We start from the raw sequence: 19272 nt of genomic DNA, 5'->3' as shown, positions 1-19272 counted from the left end.
ACAGGGTTTAAACAGAGATATAATGGCAGGGGCCTTATAGACAAGGAAGACCTTGGATGAAGAAAGCCACCATTATTTCTTGTGATTTCAAAAACTGATTTGGAGGATGCATTATTACCCAGGTGCAAAAGTGTCCACACCACCATACCTTCTCTCCTTCCAATATCCTGAACTAGCATATAGCTACCAAGACAGCAGAAAAGACAGGTTTATAAAACAGAATGCTCACCACCGGCTGTCTGATGGTGGATGCAATATAGAACACAAGGGTTTTAAAATTTATAAATTATTTTACTCCTTGTTAACTTCACCAGAATTTGATACCCTCACTCCATATTGCCAAACGCGATTTTTTTTATTTCTATTTATTACGGAGGATCTCCATTTAGTGGGATTTTCACCTATTTACAGGTCTCCCCTTCAAACCTTTTTGAAGAAAGTATCTTTGTCGGACAGAGGAAGAGCACTGCTACGTGCAGGAAGATTGTTAAGAATTCAAACAAGTGGTCGCTTTCACTCTTGAAGTCCATTGTCCTGATGATGACCCTTAAAGCAATTTCGGGTTGAAACGCCGTCGACGCCTCTAACATGGCTCAAATTAGAGATGACATTATTTTTTGATTGTGTACTGTGTTTATTGTTATATGTTTACTTTTCTCTGCCACTGTTGTTTTGATTTTACACATGTTTATGTTTTTTTAGTGTTTTGCATGAGTGTAATTGTTTGAGCGCCCTTTGTGTTTCTCATTGAATTCATTTATGTAATTATTCATGTACATGGTTTTTGTGATATTGTGACACTCATGGGTTTTTCTTCCACCTTTTTCTTTGTATACAGATTTTCGTTTTTTTTCATTTTCTCTTAGTGGTTAAGTATGCTAATGTAGCTTGAGAACCATTGTTTGGATAATAGCTATCGTTAGCCCTGGTTCTTGTTCTAGGGTTGCCCAAGTGGTCAGTAAATTACCACTGTGAACAGTCACTTTAAGTGCTCAGCGTATATAATTTCTCCACATTCAGATGAAATGTGGTCCAAAAAGGGGCACTAGACACCAGTCAATTGTTCTCTTAAATTGTGTTACACCCGATAGGTGTATAATGCAATGAAACAGTATTTACCTTTAGCATTTCTATCTCTCAGAAACCCATAAAGATGCTGGCCCAGAAATGGGTCACCTATCTCAAGTATATGAGTTTGCAACTTTTTTGACCCATGTCTTCTTTATGCAATCGCTTAACCACTGTGTGATATTTCTTAACCACTGTGTGATATTTCTTATGCACGTGGTACAAAACTAGCCTCAGTCAGTTTACCTAGAATTTATAGAGCATCCTGCCTTTTTCTAGGATATTCTCTGCCTCCCTCAAAAGATGACTGTGTGATCTTTTTCTACAAAGTAACTTAAACAGTTATCTAAAGAGAAAGTGCCCCCAAGTAAGATCATTCTTCAGTAAGAATATAATAAAGTCATCAGATTAAAGGGTGAATGACACTAAACCAGTCATGGCTTGTCATACAAACTGACCAAAGGAGATATCAAGGTGATAATCATGGATTATATAGATAACAGAAGAACAAGTTACTTACTTTTGATCATTCTCTTACAGGTGGATACTGTATCTAACTGTAATCAAAAGGGGGTTAATGTGTATCCTGTTGACCTTGGAATACACACATTTGGTTAAAATACCCCTCACACACCAAAAGGGCCCTTGGTGTCATGCTTCATCATCGGGGTCTTCCCGCCCGGCTGCCGGACGGGGCAGTGCTGCGACAAGCGACTACGCTGGAGCACCTTTTTAAATTGTGGGTGCTATGTGAGTGAATGGAGTGAGTGTCAGTGGGGTCAGGGGTGATAAACAAGTGATGTTAAAAAATACCTGGCCTAGTGATACAAAAACTATTTAATAAACACTGGCTGATATTGTTAAAAAAGGTGGTGTCGGAAAGGGTAAGCGGGTTTATGGGCTTACTTTCCTGTGTGGGTCGACATGTTTCGGGGCGACATGCCCCTTCGTCAGGACCGGGGTAAGAGATCCCCCTGTCACTCACTAGTGTGTCGCCACTATGGGTCTATTTACAAAAAGGTGAAAAAAAGGATCAATGTGTATGTATATATACTTTATATTTTAATACATATCCCTTGCTATGTAGTAAGATACTCATGAAGTATGCCTGAAAAGACAAGAGCATGGTATTACTAATGCGCGGATCCCAAGGCGCTATTTCTTAAGTACCTGTAAGAAAAGAGGGACAGACATACATGTAGCAGTGGTCCTGCCTGGGGAACCCAAAGAAGGATTCATAATTTTACATTGTTAATCACACACACAAACAAAGCTCACACACTATATATAGTCATAATACAGATGGAGTGGTTGGATAGTCTGTACTTATTTTCAATACATACTCATTATGATGAGGAACAGTGCCTCATGGGCCAACACTAGATCGAAGGGTATTATTGGGGTCCAACTGCAGGTGGAACAAAAATAAAACAGAAATGCATATGTAGAGGATTTGGTCTTGGGGGGCGTGGCTTGGATGCCGAGGAGGTAGGCAGCGTGAGCCCGGAGCTCCGCGCCCGATCCTGAAAATCATCCTGAATACCTGATCGGACCCCAACGAAACTGATATAATCCGGTATTTGAAGGCATCACGGAGGGTCCGGCGCCTGCAGCGGTCGACCCAAGGCCGTTCCCAGCCCGGGAATTTGAATCTGAAAGTTCGTATCAGGCGTGAAGTCATCGTGCTAAGATGGCGGCTGTGGCCTGAAGCACGGGAACGACGGGGACACGAGTCCGGATCCCTCAATGGGCTGCTGCTACTACCGCTGAGGGGGTAGGCGGACACTCATAGCCTCCTTCGGGGGTCTCGAGCGGACCTTTCTCGCACTACCGTGAGTGGATGGGTGCCGAGCCTTTGGAAGTGTGAGCGGTGGAGGCGACAACATGGCGACGGCCCAGTGACGATGGCCCGGGCCCTCTGAGCACGACTGGCGCCGGACGGCTCAACGGCTCATCGGAGACCCCAGCCCCAGGAGGCAGCTTTGGCCTAAGAGTTTGGAGTGGTGCTCAAAGTGCGGAACGCAGAGGGTCTTCCTACTACTGCTGCGCGGGGACTTTCCTGAGGGCGACGCCCTGTAGAGCGGAGAGAGGGTGAAGAGGCGACTTTGGAGGCCATCACTCTTTACAGCCCAGATGGGGAAGCCGAAAGGGAAGGGGGATGGTGCGACAGACACCGAGGCTGCAGAAGGAGCGGATCGGGACCAGTCGGCTCTTTACCGTATGCAAGACTGTATCCTGGAGGCCATCGCCACCACAAAAGACGCCCTGCAGCAAGACATAGCTCAAGTGGCGACGGGCTTGGGCCTCCTGAAGGCTGATCACGATAAACTTAAGGACAGGGTGAAGTCCGTGGAAATCTCGGTTCAAGAATTGGCCCCGGGCCACGCAGCGGTAAAGGCACAGATGGCAGATGTGATGGATCGGTTGAAGGTGCTGGAGCGGAGGGCTGAGGACGCGGAAAACCGAAATAGACGCAATAACGTGCGCCTCGTAGGCCTGCCGGAAAAAATCGAAGGAGATGATATGGTGGGCTATCTCGACAACTGGCTACGGACTGAGGTGGCGCCGGAGGGATTGTCCCCCTTCTCCCTTGAGCGGGCCCACAGGGTACCAGCGCGTCCGCCGGCCCCGGGCCTCCCGCCTCGCCCGGTGGTGTTCAAGTTGCTCCACTACAGGGACAGAGACTGGTTGTTGCAGAGGGCGAGGGAAGCAGGACCTTTTCAGGTGGACAACAACAGGGTCACTATGTTCCCAGATTACACGTTTGAAACTCAGAAGCTCAGGGCCAATTTCCTGTCCCTTAAGCGGGAGCTCCGTGATGAGGGCATTAAATATTGCCTGCTCTTCCCAGCGAAGTTGAGAGTGGTGGTGGATGAACAGGCACTCTTCTTTACATCCTCGGCGGACGCCTGGGCCTGGTGGGACACCTACAAAGCGGGGACAGATGGTGCCAAGGCCAGGGAGGAGGAGGCTAAAGTGGCACAACCGATCAGGAAATCTCAACGGATCCGGAAGAACCGCCGGAGGACTGGCAGGCCTTCGGTGTCACAAACGGAGACGGAGAGGCAGGCGGCCCTGCAGGCTGTGGTGAACTTATCTAGCGCAACCAGGAGCCAGTCCGGGAAGGGTACGGAATCGGAGGACCCAGGCACGGGGTCGGAGACGGGTCTCTCGGAATTTGGTGGAGCTAGAGGCCCTATAGTGACGCCTCAAACTTCGGAGGAGATCCTTGAGGCGTGATACACTGGACAGAATGAGCGGACTTGCTGGTTAGACACTGGGGCGTTGAGCCCGTGGGTGCGGAACACTGTTATTTGGGGTTTCGAGGCGCTATGATGTGGGGATTGTGGGGCGGAATATGCGGGATTGATTTGCTTTTACGAACCTTTCGCATCGATCCGCGCCCTACTGGCCCTTATGGTCATCGCAGTGGAGACTGCGAACACTATTGCCTTTCTTTGAGGGGTGGTTGGGCGTGCTAGTTTGGATGGGGGTACTTCCAATTGCGGGGGGGCCTGTCCTGGGGGGGTGGGACTCGAGAGTAGTTGGGGTTGCTGTGGCTGTTGTTGGATGGGGGGGATGTTTTTCTGTTTGGAGAGGGTGGGGGGGACAATCCGTGGTCGATGAGCGTGCATGGTCAATGATTTCTATTGTTCGGTCTGTGTGGGCGAAGGGGAATGGCTAGTACTGGGGCTTTGAAATGTGTGACCTGGAATGTGCGGGGTATGCAGACCATGTCACGTAGGCACAAAGTTCAGGCATACCTCAAGCGTAGGGGGGGGTGCACATAGCGTTCTTGCAAGAAACGCATCTTAACCGGCAAGAAGGAATTGCGCTGCAGAGGCGGTGGAGGGGGCAGCTGTTCAACACGACGTTCTCAGCCTTTGCAAGAGGGACGCTGATTTGGATACGTGCGGGGGTCCCCTTCCAAGTCACTAAAACACTGGTGGACCCTGAGGGTAGATATGTAGCGGTGGAGGGGAGGCTGAGCGGCAGGGTAGTGTCCCTCTGTAGTGTGTATGCTCCCAATGTGGATTTACCCGCATTTTTGTCCACACTCTCGGGTAAACTGGCGAGTTACTTGGCGGGGCCGGTGCTCCTAGGGGGGGATTTTAACTCGGTGGCAGATGTGGTTTTGGATAGGTCCCATCCCCCGCTGCGCGCGTCCCCAGCACATAGGGTGGCCAAGCGCAGGCTGGAGTGGCAGGAGAGTTGGGCTCTTACAGATGCTTGGAGGGCATTGCACCCCACCACTAGGGATTACTCCTTTCACTCGCATTTGCATAATCTACATGTTAGGCTGACGCGCTTCTGTGTTCATCGCATGTGCTTTCCACGGTGGGGGGGGCGGAATATTTGGCTCGGACGATGTCGGACCACAATCCTTTGTTGTTGTCCCTGAACTGGATGGTGGAAGTTAACTGCGTACCAACATGGCGCTTGCAACCTGACACCTTGGATGACTTGCTATTTAGGGAGGCCCTTGGAGAACGTATAGAGCGTTATTTTGAGGAGAACTGTGGCTCCGCCTCCACGAGGGCGGTGGAGTGGGATGCGTTTAAGGTGGTGGTACGGGGGCACTGCATTGGGCACACGGCCGGGGCACGCAAGACTTTGATGGATGATCTGGATAAGGCAGAAACGCGGTTGAGGGAATTGGAGAGGGGTCGCCCGAATCCCCCTGAGCTACAGGAGGGGCTTAGTGGTGCCAGGGAGGCGCTGGCAGTGGAACTGGAACGGCTGCGCAGCTTTGGTCATAAAGCGTACATGACGAAGGCGCATGCGGAAGGCGACAAGGCGGGGTCAATGCTGGCGTGGCTTGCCAACCCAGTCAGGCGGGGCATGCCGATCATGATGATCCGGGAGGCGGGGGAGGAGCCTTGCCACACCCAAGCCGGGATACTGAACAAGTTCCGGGCGTACTATGAAGGTCTTTACGAGAGTGGGGAGACGGGGGGGTGGACGAGCTGGGCGCTTTCTTGGACGGGTTACAACTGCCGAGGGTGGAAGACTCGGAGGCAGAGGAGTTGGGTCGGCCCATTACGATCGGGGAGATAGGGTGTGCAGTAAAGCAGATGGCCAGAAATAAAACTCCGGGTCTCGACGGTCTCCCGATCGAGTTCTATAGTAAATATCTGGAGTACCTTGCCCCTCAGCTGCAAGCAGTCTACAACGAGGCACAATCGAGAGGTCGGCTCCCGGGCTCCATGTGTGAAGCCCTCATGATCCCGCTGTTGAAACCGGGCAGGGAGGGAGCGACTTTATCCTCCTATCGTCCGTTGTCCATGCTAACGACGGACTATAAGATCCTAAGTAAAATCCTAGCGAACAGGCTACTAATACACATGACTGGCCTGGTTCATAAGGACCAATGCGGCTTTATCCCTACACGTAACACCACTCATAATATCCGCAGGCTTACAAGATTGATGGGGGGCGACTGGCCGGACGCCATCTCTCCATTTGTTCTCTCTATTGACATTGAGAAGGCCTTCGACAGTCTTGAATGGGGATACTTATATGAGGTGATGCGGCGTTTCGGGCTGGGAGATGGATACATAAACTGGACAAGGGTCCTGTACACCGACGCGGCAGCTAGAGTCCGGGTTGGCACATTGATCTCGAGGCAGTACCCCGTCTGGCGAGGCACTAGGCAGGGGTGCTCCCTCTCCCCTCTCTTGTTTGCCCTGGCGATGGAACCCTTTGCTGTAGAGGCCAGGTCGAGCCGCCACTACACCGGATTGTCATATAGGGACAGGCCGCATCTCATCTCATTATACGCGGATGACCTGCTGATGTTCTTAGCAAACGCGGGCGCAGAGCTTCTAGGGGCGAGACGGCTGCTGGAGCAGTTTGGGCGACTGTCGGGCCTGAGGGTCAACTGGCCTAAATCCTGTTTATTCCCCCTGAGATTGGGAGAACCGTGCCCACTCACGGCGCAGGAACTCCAGTGGGAACCGCACTGTTTGCATTATCTGGGAGTCTATGTCTACCACACCCCGGCGGATATGCTGGATGGCAACATCACCCGTTGTATCAATGCCCTGAGAGGGAGTATGGATTTCTGGTCCACACTACCGCTATCCCTGGCTGGTCGGATCTCCCTACTTAAGATGGTGGCTCTGCCCAGGCTGTTGTATTACTTCAGGATGCTCCCGGTGTGGATCCCAAGCTCTGTTTTCCGGCGTCTAAGGTCTCTGGTCATAGCGTTCTTATGGGGCACAGGAAGGAGGCGTATAGCGCTGGACACCCTAATGCGCCCCAAGGATGAGGGAGGCTTAGCGGTGCCTGATTTTGAAGGGTATTACCTGGCGGCGCAGCTACAGGTTTTCACTCAGGAGGTCGCAAAGGTATATAGAGGCCCTGAGAATGCAAGGGAAGAAGGTACCCCGCGGCATGTGCTGGCGTACATTACATTGCACCAGAAGCTCTTAGTTAGGGACCTGACGGTGGAGGAACAGACATTCCGACTCTGCTGGAATCGGGCACGTAAACGAGCGGGGGTCCGCCTTATGTATGCTCCTGAAATCCCGTTGGGGATGGTTACGGCCCTCCCTCACGGAGGGGACTGGTCGCGCTTGCTGGGATGGGAAGAGGCGGGGATCCAAATGCTGGGCGACTTATACGAGGATGGGGTGCTGCTCCCGTTCCAGGAGCTGCAGGAGCGGTTCGACCTACCGCGGGGCGACTACTTGTTGCATGCGGCGGTCACGGGCGCCATGCAGGCTCATTGGGGGGAAGGCTTGCAGGAACCGGGCATCTCTATGGCATGTCAGTAAACGATGATGGCAGCCGGGACCTTTAAGGCCGTCACCTGCTTATACTCCAGAATGTTGCGGGAGGCTCTACAGCCTCTAGCGGCTCTGAAGGCCAAGTGGGAGTTGGACCTCCAACTGGAGATCCCTGATACGACCTGGGGCCAGCTGCTGCGACGGGCGCGGAAAAGTTCGAGAAACGCCAGGTTTCAGTTAATCCATTTTTACGTCATTCATAGGGCATACCTCACACCGGGGAAAATACGACAATACTTTGGGGTGGAACAGGCTGCCTGCCCCAGATGCAACACAGTTGGTGCGGACTTGGGTCACATGTTATGGGATTGCCCTGCCTTGGGTGATTACTGGCAGGAGATTGGGAAGGCCCTCAACAATGCAACAGATAGAGACATTCAGTACACAAAAGCAGTGGGGGTCCTACATTGGTTTCCGCACACGCCTAAAAATAAGAATACCAGCAAATTCATAGACTTAGGGCTAATTCTTGCTAAGCGGGAGATAACGAGAAATTGGAAATCGAGGACGGGACCCACGTATAAAAGATGGTATGGCGAATGCTTGCGGTGGGCGGCATGTGAAAGCACCTTGAGGTACCAGGTGGCTTGGAGAACGAATGATGAGAAGGCTATGGAGAGGGCGACTGCATGGGAATTGATGGTACAGGCGCTCCGAGAGGCCGCCGACGAGGAGCATGAGGAAGTGGAGGAGCTGGGTACTGCTAACCCCGTCACCTTACCGGGGGACACACCTTAGTGAATGTGTGATCTTCCTACGCCACACCAGACTTTCTTTCCAACAGTGATTTTGTACAGCGTGACCACGGGGGGGTTGTTGGTACTGGCGTCAGACAATGTAAGATACAGCAAGGACTGTTAGTGGATGGAGGCCGAATTGTCCTTAATATGGGGACGGGCCACCCAGCACGGGGGACGGCGAACACTGTCATTTCTTGCTCTATGTCGGATTGCATTTTGATTTCACTGTCTGTACAATTCTACTGGTGATGCAATAAAAATGATGTTAAAAAAAAAAAAAAAAGTAGAGGATTTGGTCTTAGTATTCTGATGGTAAGTATCCTAGAGTTAAATTGGTAGCATCCCATATGCCACTGTCTACTGGTTCTCCCCTGCCGGCTATGCCGTACTTACTCAACCCCCAGCCTCTTTGTGCTTCCTCCTCCGTCCGTGGCCTCCGTGGTAATGAGGATGGAGGCAGGGGCGGGTGTTTATATAGCTGTATTAATTGGTTAATAGGGGTTGGTCTGATTGACGAGGGGTCGATGATTATGGGCACCTGTGCTCAAGAAATTACGCTGAGATCCGGCTGCTGCGGTGGCCATTGTCAACTGGTCACCGACGTTGTTTAGAAATGGGGCAAGAAAGTGGTTATTAAAGAAGGGGATGCCACGTAATATTGTTGCTACGGAAGGCATAGTTTTCCAAAAATTGAGGTAGTCAGGAAGATAAATATAATAATTGTGTGCGGCCGCTAACCGGAGAGGAGGAGTGTTCCTGGGACGCGCATGCGTTGACCGCAGATTTGTGAGCGCATGCGCGGAGAAATGGGTGAGACTCCGCGCATGCGCGATCTGCCCTGAAACGCCACGGTGCCGAGCGAAATATGTTCGCAACATGGAACTCTCGGTATTGAGAGTGGGACGCATCACATCCAAGTGCAAGTCATGCACAGGGTGTGTTTGTCAAGCGACCCAGTAAAAGTAAAAAATTAAATATTTTACGCTAGGTAGGGGTTGAAATAGATATGGTTTTGTTGGAAAAAATAATGGAAAAACAGCTGAATGGGCACTTGTAGGCTGATAATACAGGTTTTTAGTGTTGCAATACTAATCCAGACACAGATAGTGACAGCTGCTTGGGCATGTTTTATATGGTCTCATCATATAGTTTTATAAAAAGGTTTGATGCAGCAATTCTATACCAAGATAAGGACAACTGATTAGGCAACTCTTATTTCATAATGCTGGTCAGGAATTTATATGGGACCATGGTATATCATGGTTTAGGCCAGTATGATGTGTACCAAGCCGATGCACCCAGCGTTGTTCTTTTGTTAGTAAGTTTTTGTCATTTTTGAAGACTTCGATGACAGTCCATTTCAGATAATGAATGCTGTGGCCCATGGTGATATAATGTGTGGGCATTTTTGTCGTGGTTTTTTTGCAGCGCACATTGCTGCGATGTTCATTCATACGAATTTTCACGGGTCTGCTTGTCATCCCTATATATTCTTTATTACAGGGACAAGTGATTAGATAGACGACGTTGCGGCTATTACAATTCGTAAAGGCGCGTTGTTCCCATGTGGTTTGTTTGGAGAAAGTGATAGTGCGGCTTTTTTGCGTGTACTGGCAAGACGTGCACGAACCACAGGGGTGGTGGCCTCCTATTTCAGAAAGTCTGGTAGGGGCGTTGGACTCTGTATTTCTCGGCCTGGTGTGGACCAGTATATCTTTCAGATTTTTGCCTCTTCTATGCGAGAAAATTGGTTTAGGAAAATCCAGTTTACCGCAATTTAGCATTCTCCAATGCTTGTTAACAATTTTTGTGATGTGATTTGAGTTAGTGTTATATGTTGTAACACAGATGGGTCTTGGGTCAGGCTCTTTGTTCTCAGTTTCTTCTAGCAGAGCCTCTCTGTTGTTGTTGCGGGCTCGCTTTTGGCCCTTCTTGATAATGGCCTTTGGATAGTTTCTGTTGAGTAGTTTGCACTCCAGATCTGCTGCTTGAGTCTTAAAATCACTGATGTTGCTGCAATTGTGTCGCAACCGGAGGAATTGCCCATAAGGTAAGTTCTCGCGTAGATGTCAAGGGTGGAAGCTGTCAAAAAGTAGCAAGCTATTTTTAGCTGTAGGTTTAAAATGTGTACTGGTTTGTAGTTTCCCTTCAACCGGGTAGATGTCCAGGTCCAGGAACACAAGGTTCTCTTTGGAAACTGTGTGTGTAAATTTTAGGAACTGATCTTGTTGGTTAAGCCATTCCATAAAAAGATCAACTGAGTCCAGATCACCCTTCCAGATTACCAGCACATCGTCGATGTACCTCTTCCACATTACTACATGGTGTCTGTAGGGATTTAGGTGGTTCAGGATCTTGGACGTTTCCAGGTGGTGTACGTACAGACCTGCCATATAAATTCCTGACCAGCATTATGAAATAAGAGTTGCCTAATCAGTTGTCCTTATCTTGGTATAGAATTGCTGCATCAAACCTTTTTATAAAACTATATGATGAGACCATATAAAACATGCTTAATCAGCTGTCACTATCTGTGTCTGGATTAGTATTGCAACACTAAAAACCTGTATTATCAGCCTACAAGTGCCCATTCAGCTGTTTTCCCATTATTTTTTCCAACAAAACCATATCTATTTCAACCCCTACCTAGCGTAAAATATTTAATTTTTTACTTTTACTAGGTCGCTTGACAAACACACCCTGTGCATGACTTGCACCAGGATGTGATGCGTCTCACTCTCAATACCGAGCGTTCCATGTTGCGAACATATTTCACTCGGCACCGCGGCGTTTCAGGGCAGATCGCGCATGCGCGGAGTCTCACCCATTTCTCCGCGCATGTGCTCACAAATCTGCGGTCAACGCATGCGCGTCCCAGGAACACTCCTCCGCTCCGCTCCTATATAAACACCCGACCCTGCCTCCATCCTCATTACCACGGAGGCCACGGACGGAGGAGGAAGCACAACGAGGCTGGGGGTTGAGTAAGTACGGAATAGCCGGCAGGGGAGAACCAGTAGACAGTGGCATATGGGATGCTACCAATTTAACTCTAGGATACTTACCATCAGAATACTAAGACCAAATCCTCTACATATGCATTTCTGTTTTATTTGTGTTCCACCTGCAGTTGGACCCCAATAATACCCTTCGATCTAGTGTTGGCCCATGAGGCACTGTTCCTCATCATAATGAGTATGTATTGAAAATAAGTACAGACTATCCAACCACTCCATCTGTATTATGACTATATATAGTGTGTGAGCTTTGTTTGTGTGTGTGATTAACAATGTAAAATTATGAATCCTTCTTTGGGTTCCCCAGGCAGGACCACTGCTACGTGTATGTCTGTCCCTCTTTTCTTACAGGTACTTAAGAAATAGCGCCTTGGGATCCGCGCATTAGTAATACCATGCTCTTGTCTTTTCAGGCATACTACATCAGTATCTTACTACATAGCAAGGGATGTGTATTAAAATATAAAGTATATATACATACACATTGATCCTTTTTTTCACCTTTTTGTAAATAGACCCATAGTGGCGACACACTAGTGAGTGACAGGGGGATCTCTTACCCCGGTCCTGACGAAGGGGCATGTCGCTCCGAAACATGTCGACCCACACAGGAAAGTAAGCCCATAAACCCGCTTACCCTTTCCGACACCACCTTTTTTAACAATACCAGCCAGTGTTTATTAAATAGTTTTTGTATCACTAGGCCAGGTATTTTTTAACATCACTTGTCTATCACCCCTGACCCCACTGACACTCACTCCATTCACTCACACAGCACCCACAATTTAAAAAGGTGCTCCAGGGTAGTCGCTTGTCGCAGCACTGCCCCGTCCGGCAGCCGGGCGGGAAGACCCCGATGATGAAGCATGACACCAAGGGCCCTTTTGGTGTGTGAGGGGTATTTTAACCAAATGTGTGTATTCCAAGGTCAACAGGATACACATTAACCCCCTTTTGAGGTGGACCCTTTTTGATTACAGTTACTTTCGCAAGAGGAGGACGTGCCCACCTCGGTGCCACATAGCACCACCCCTTCCTCCCCCCTTTGATTTCCCTACGGATACTGTATCTAACCACAGATTCCTCCCCTTTAGAATATTCCCTGCTGACAGACTGAATCTGGAAAGTTTGACAGCAGTGCTCCTGCAAGCTGCTAGCTGGGGCTGTATGATTCCAAATTGACTTAATTTCAATCCAGAAGTGACAGAGCGTAGCGGAATGGAAGCAGGAACCCATGCGAACCAACATCTGTTGCTTCATTGACTCTTTCCGCTCCTTCGTCCACGGAGCACAAAACAATTGGAGGTAACAGTGAGCAGATCACTAATTTGGCACCTTTAATATCATAAACTGAGACTACTACTTGGAACGGGGAGGTGGGAGAGCAGTGAAGAATCTGCGGGTATGTCTAACCACACATTTCCCACCTTTAGAATAGATGCCATAGCAATACCTCCCAAAGGGGGAGGAACTGTGGAGTAGACTCGCACCAAAAAAGTGCTGCAGGACTAAGGAGGCAAACTGTCCTTCCCACTGGATCTGGCTATCAAGGCAGTAGTGGTTCATGAATAAGTGCACCAATGCCCACGTTCTAGCCTGCCAGATATGCTCACTTTCCCACTGGATTCAAGCTAGACTGCCTGATGAGTGTTAACCCGTAACATATACCGGGGTGTTGGTTTCCGGTCCAGGGAAGACCTGGCTTGGCAGTAAGGGCTGAACTGTTTCCATGAGGAACAGGGCCAAGACTGATTTGCATATGGCTGGGTCTAAACTGAGGTGGCGAAGTGTGCTAAAGAACGATGATGAATTCAACCCAGATCTAATGACTGGGAGTTTGTTTTGAAAAGTTTCAGCACTCAGTCCATCATCTCCTTGTTTTTGCAAATGTAAAGGAGAGTCACGCAGCACACCCAGGCATTGGTTGCAGCCTTAGACATGATGAAATTTGCGCCAAGTCCCTCCAAAAGTTGCTTTGTAGCCAAAGTGTAGCAGATCTTAATGTAAAAATACTATCCATCATGACAAAGTTCTTTTCAGCACAACATGACCTTTCTTTTCTCCAGAGATTCCCACAAAAAGCTGATGATCTTTTTGCGCACTACCTGTAACAGCTTAAAGCTCTTCTGTGGTCCAACCAATGTCATCTTTCCTACTCTTTAAAACGGTAAGGAGGGGCAAAGAACGTTGGGACGGTGATGGATTGTACAACGTAAAAAGGAATCACACCTTTCGTCAAGAAAGCCGTCCTGGTCCTCAGTAACAGTTTGTCTGAAACAGCCAGGAAATCACACACACAAACACGTAAAAAGCAGCTATACATTGTCTCGAAGGGAGTACACATGAGAATATCAGGACCAAATTAAGGTCCCACTGTGGCATCAAAAAAAACATGGGAGGGAACATTTGTGCCACGCTTTTAATAAAAATGCATCCAAACAGGTGACTGAAAAAAAGATGGTTGGCCCAGTTAACACAAAAAGAGCCAAAAAATACCCATTAACGGTGCCCACTGCAAGATTGCTGGGTCAAAGAGAAAACAAACAAATATGTGACAGTTTGGCTTGTAATGGGTCTGTGTTGTGGACTACACACCAAGCCACAATTTTATCCAAGCGTCTAATGCAAATGGACTTTGTGGAGAGATGCCTGACAGCAAGTATCACATCCACAACCACCACTGGTAGATCTAGTGTAGTCAACCGCCACCGATGCAACAGAAGATCCTCATGAAGAGGCAGCTTGATCAGAGGTCAAATGCTCAATCCCAGGAGTTGTGACTATCTCCCTCTCTTGGCCAATTTGGTGCTACTAGGATGACTTGGGCTCGATTATTCGAGGTCTTCTTCAGAACTCAGTGCAAAAGACGAAGTGGCAAGCAGGCATACAGGAGTCCCAAGTTCCATTTTAGATGGAAGGCAACACTGAGAAAGAGATGCTTTGGAAAGTCCAACAAGCAAAAGTGCTGGCATTGGACATTCTCGTGGTAGCGAAACGGACAAGATAGCGTTCTCCACATTGCTCTGGAAAATGCTCTGTGCCACCTCCTGGCGCAACTGACATTCGTGATCCGTTAAACATCAGCAGCTGAGTTGTTCAGCTCTGACATTTAAAGATCCCACCAGGTGGTTTACCACCAAAGGAATTCCCTAGAGGCCCAGGCACTTCCAGAGGGGCCGAGCCTTCTGACAAAGGACATTAGACCCACCCGCCCTGCTTGGTGCAGTAGCACATTGCAGTGGTGTTGCCAGTGAGCACTTGCATCCGCCCTCCTTCGATGGTTGGCAGAAAAGCCTTCAACGCCAAAAGTAGTAATGCATCTGTGACTCTGTCACCTGTAGGCGGGCTAAGGAGAGGGGCTTGTCAGTGTCCCATTCACTGTTCGGTAGCCATCACTGCAGATCTTTTGCAGTTTCCCCCGAAATCTGCATACAGTCTGACCGGTTTCTTTGATGTCGAACCCAATGGGTTTTAGGTCCCACTACAGAGGCTGTATGTGCTAACCGGTATGTTTGGATCACAGGATGCATGAGGCCGGCATCACCAAGAGCTTAAGAGTCATCCACACTGACAATCAGAACAGAGGCTAAAACATTGGATTCATAGCCCAAATGTCCTGGTCTGTCTGTGCCAAAGGAAAGGCAAAAAAAACAGTAAGAATCAAGAATAGCTCCCAGGAAAAGGGTGTGTCTGCGAAAAAGTCAGGTGTGGCTTCGCTACATTTATAGTGAATCCCAATTTTGTTAGGAGGTTCACCATTATCCGGAGCTGGTTGACAACTGTCTTGGACAATCCCACCTTCAGCAGCCAGTTCTGGAGGTAGCTAAAGACTGATAACCACAACTTCTGAAAGTGCACCTCGATCAACGCCATCACTTTTGTGAACATCCAAGGTGCACTAGTGGGCATAAAAGGGAGCATAGCAAACTGAAAATGTTCCTGGGCCACAGAGAACCATAGGTTGTGCATGTGGTGCTGCCTGGACTGGAATTTGTAAATAAATGTCCTGCAGGTCCAACCCCGCCATCCAGTTTCTGGGGTCTAGAGAGAGAGGACTTTGAAATTTGTAAGCATCATGAATTTATCCTTTGCGGAAAGGCATGGAGAGGATGAGGATGTAAAATAGGATTAAGGCTTCCATCCTTCAACAGCAACAAGAAGTAGCGGGAGTAATACTCAGTTCCTACTTCTGAGGCCCGAACCCTCTTTATGGCCCCATTGGCCATTCCTGCTGCAAAAGGTACAGGTGGTCCTCCGTCAGCTGTCCTGATGATGGTGGTGGAAGGTGGGACAGAGTGGAAAGAAATGGGAAGGCGTAGCCCCAATGGACAATTTGTAAAGACCCACTTGTTTGAAGTAATTGCTTCCACCCTTGTAGGAAACTGCAGATCCTGCCTCGAACAGGGTGGATGTGTCCTTGCATGGACACACTTAAATGGTTTTGCGGCTGCAGCTGCTGGAGGGCAGGGAACTGGGCTGTACATGGACCCTGTTGTCTCTGAGAAATGCAGCAATGACCACGAAAGGGCTGCTGGGCTGGAGGAGCCTAAAGCGGGCGAAATAAAAAACCTGTGAAGGTTCACACACAGTCTTGCTTGGGAACAGTTAAAAGGGTATGTTTTTAAACTTGTCATAGGGACCTTGTTCAGCATATTTGCAGTAGTGCACAAACCGAGCTAATAATTTTAAATATTACATACATATAAACCAAGACTTTCGTGACCCACCAAAAATCATCTAGCAACTGCCTCTTTGTTCAACAGGGAGAGGACTTCCACCTCTAAAATCGAGGTGTGCTGGAGAGCACACCCTGGTTTAGAGAAAACAGTCTGAAAGGTAGGAGAGTAAAGGTGGTTGCAGCACTTACAAACTAGCTTGATGATGTAGTAATCAATTATTATTAGTCTCTCAAATGGTGAACAAGGTGGAGACCCTTCCTTTCAAGGCGGGAGAGCTGGCAAAAGATGTCAGGGACTGAACCTGCTGTCCTGTTGGTGATGGCATCCCCAAGATCCACATCAGCCTCAAAAGGATTGGAACATCTGTCAGGGTGCTTAAAGGAGCTGTAAAGGCTGTTCTGGAATTGCCTCGAAATTTCAGACACTGTTGGTGGATTTGCCTCGCTGGGGAAGCCAGACAAAGCAGTGGGTCCGAACGCTGCTGTTTTAAACATTTCGGGAAGGAGTTGGCCTCCTCTCCCAATAGCCAGTCTGCATCGAAGAGCATATCCAGAAGAATTACAGAGACATCTCCTGAGAAGCTGGTGGAAGAAACTGAGGTGTGGCCAAGCAGCATGACATCCATGACCATGGACAGAGCCACTCTGTCTATGGAATCTAGGCTACAATACGGGATCTATTTTAAGGCATCCAAACCGTCCCTGACCAAATCTGGAAATGACTTTCATGTAGTCTGTAAGGCTGATAACTATGTGTTGCCAGTTCCCCAGGGCATGGAAACTGCTATCCTGGAGACAGACAGCATTTGACATACAAAGGATGAGACAGCCAAAAGTGTAGCCTTTCCCAACAGATTCCAGCTTTTTCGAATCCATATCTAAAGGTACTGTGAGACAGTTATTCAACTGCAGTACGAATGAAGGGTATGCCAACAGCAACCGCGGGTCATCTGGGGCAGGCGTATGTCATATGGCTATGTCAGCGAATGTTGGGGCCGAAAGAGGTTTCTCCTAAGATCAGATCAGGTTTCAGAAAAACCTTTGTGAAGGGGAACAAAGGTTTTACAACTGTGAAAGTTGTTTTCTAGCTTTCCTTCAAAATGTTAATTTTCCCTCTGCTGGTCAGTGTTTTATGGAGGAAGGAAGCTATCACCCTCTGAGTCACTTACAGCAATTTTTTATTAGGCTTTGCCTACCAAATAGTTTTTCACCCGGGAAATTCTCTGGGCCATACGAAGATGTTATTCGAACAATTCATCAGAACAAGTCTCCACTTCCTTTTTTGCCACGCGGATAATCACAGTTGACTTCAAAGGCAGCACTATAGGTACTACCAAGGGTGGCATCTGGTTCAGCATCATATGTAGCTCCATTGGGGCATCAACTTTTTCTTAGCCACTTGGGTGGCATCTGTGAAGTCACAGAGGTGGAAAACATCAGGTTCCCAATCCCAGAAAAGCAGACTTACCCTTGAAGAGCGATCCGAGGGAATCTGAGTATTCCTGAACAAATTTATCATGGCCAGCTGAAAGGCCTTAATCTGCCCTTGGTTGACTGATGAGTCAGATATTTCACTTTTATCTTTTCAATGTAGCGATTTTCTTCAAGGTAAAGTCCAACATTGGGGAAAGGCTTTGAAGCTCCAAATGCTTCCGGGAGCAGGACCACTACCTTGAAAAACAAGAGGATGTCTCCTTCCTATGACACTTTTGGGGTTTTCTTGTGAGAAGATTCATGTCAGGAGGCTTACCTGCAGATGAAGAGGAACACTCCGGTGTCTCATTCAATCCTGACCAAACATAGCTTGTAATCCTGATTCATGATGCTCACTGGGTGCATCAATGAACAGCAGTTGCAGGCATCAGTGGCATGGCCCCTTCCAGGCATCATATGCAGACGGCATGCAGATCCTACATGGGTATTTTCTTGGGGCATCTGGATAGGGTTTAAACTCTGAAAACCTCGAATGATACATTTGACCTAATACCTGCCAAAAGTGAGGAACTGATAAAAAAGTGCACAGAGAGCTCTGGCTATGTGCTGATGAAGGACAGAAAACAGGAAATGATGCCAATGCACTGGTTCTCACCCAATATACTCTGATGTCATCACATCCTGTGGGCAGTGTCACAGAGCAAGCCACATGGTGATGCTACAGAGCTACTGCTGTGGAAATCTTTCTGGACCAGTCTGGCTTGGGGAATTACTTACTTTATGTGTAGAGGGCTAGCATTAGGACTGCAGGGAAATGTGATTGTAAGCAGATTTGACTGCAAAGGTAAACCTTCTCCTCTACTTTGTGACAGCTGACATTTTCTACCAAGCTCCAATCTTGTCTGCAGTGTCATCCTTTTTGAACAATGGCTGCACTGTAACAACCCCTATAGTGTGTGGCAGGGCTTTCCTAGAAATGCATGCTTTGGACCTAACCCATAAACACTTCCTAACAATATAGGTATAATGTCAGCCTGACCCAACCATTTCTTTTTTAGTTCAAGAGCATTACTTAGTAATGGATAATGTTGTGATATATATATATAGATATATATATATATATATATATATATTATGGTAGCTCATCACTAACAATGAGCTGAGGTTTTCCGCAGATATTCCATTGTTCTTTGGTGGTTATATCTATAGGAATTCCTTTGTTCTTAGAGATTCTGCTACAGTCACAGATCCCAAGAAAATGTCCCTCAAATACTTTTCATAATTTCCCTTTCCTTCTGCGAGCATGTAGGAAGGTGGATATCCGACTATGGTTGCCCCCAACTTTTTGCCTGGTGTTTAGCTGGTTTTTGGACTTAGTTAACCTGGGGCCCTGCAATTCAGGACCCCAGGCCCACTGCTCTCTCTGTAAAATGTACTATAGGTACATATCTAATTGGATACCGAGTCACCTTATCAGCCCCTGTACAGCGTACCTTAGGTACCCAGGGCATAGGTGCACCCAGGGCCTACCAGGGGCTGCAGCA

General features: G+C 48.2%; 1 protein-coding gene across 1 annotated transcript in view; it reads right to left on the bottom strand.

Moving 5' to 3' along the window:
- VPS8 (VPS8 subunit of CORVET complex) overlaps window positions 1-19272 on the bottom strand; it is a 1704823-nt gene that overhangs the window by 844234 nt on the left and 841317 nt on the right. The gene's annotated exons all lie outside the window — the stretch shown is intronic.

This window comes from Lissotriton vulgaris, chromosome 2_1, assembly GCF_964263255.1.
Source record: "Lissotriton vulgaris chromosome 2_1, aLisVul1.2, whole genome shotgun sequence".
Classification (NCBI taxonomy): Eukaryota; Metazoa; Chordata; class Amphibia; order Caudata; family Salamandridae; genus Lissotriton; species Lissotriton vulgaris.
This window is presented reverse-complemented; position numbering and strand designations above follow the sequence as displayed.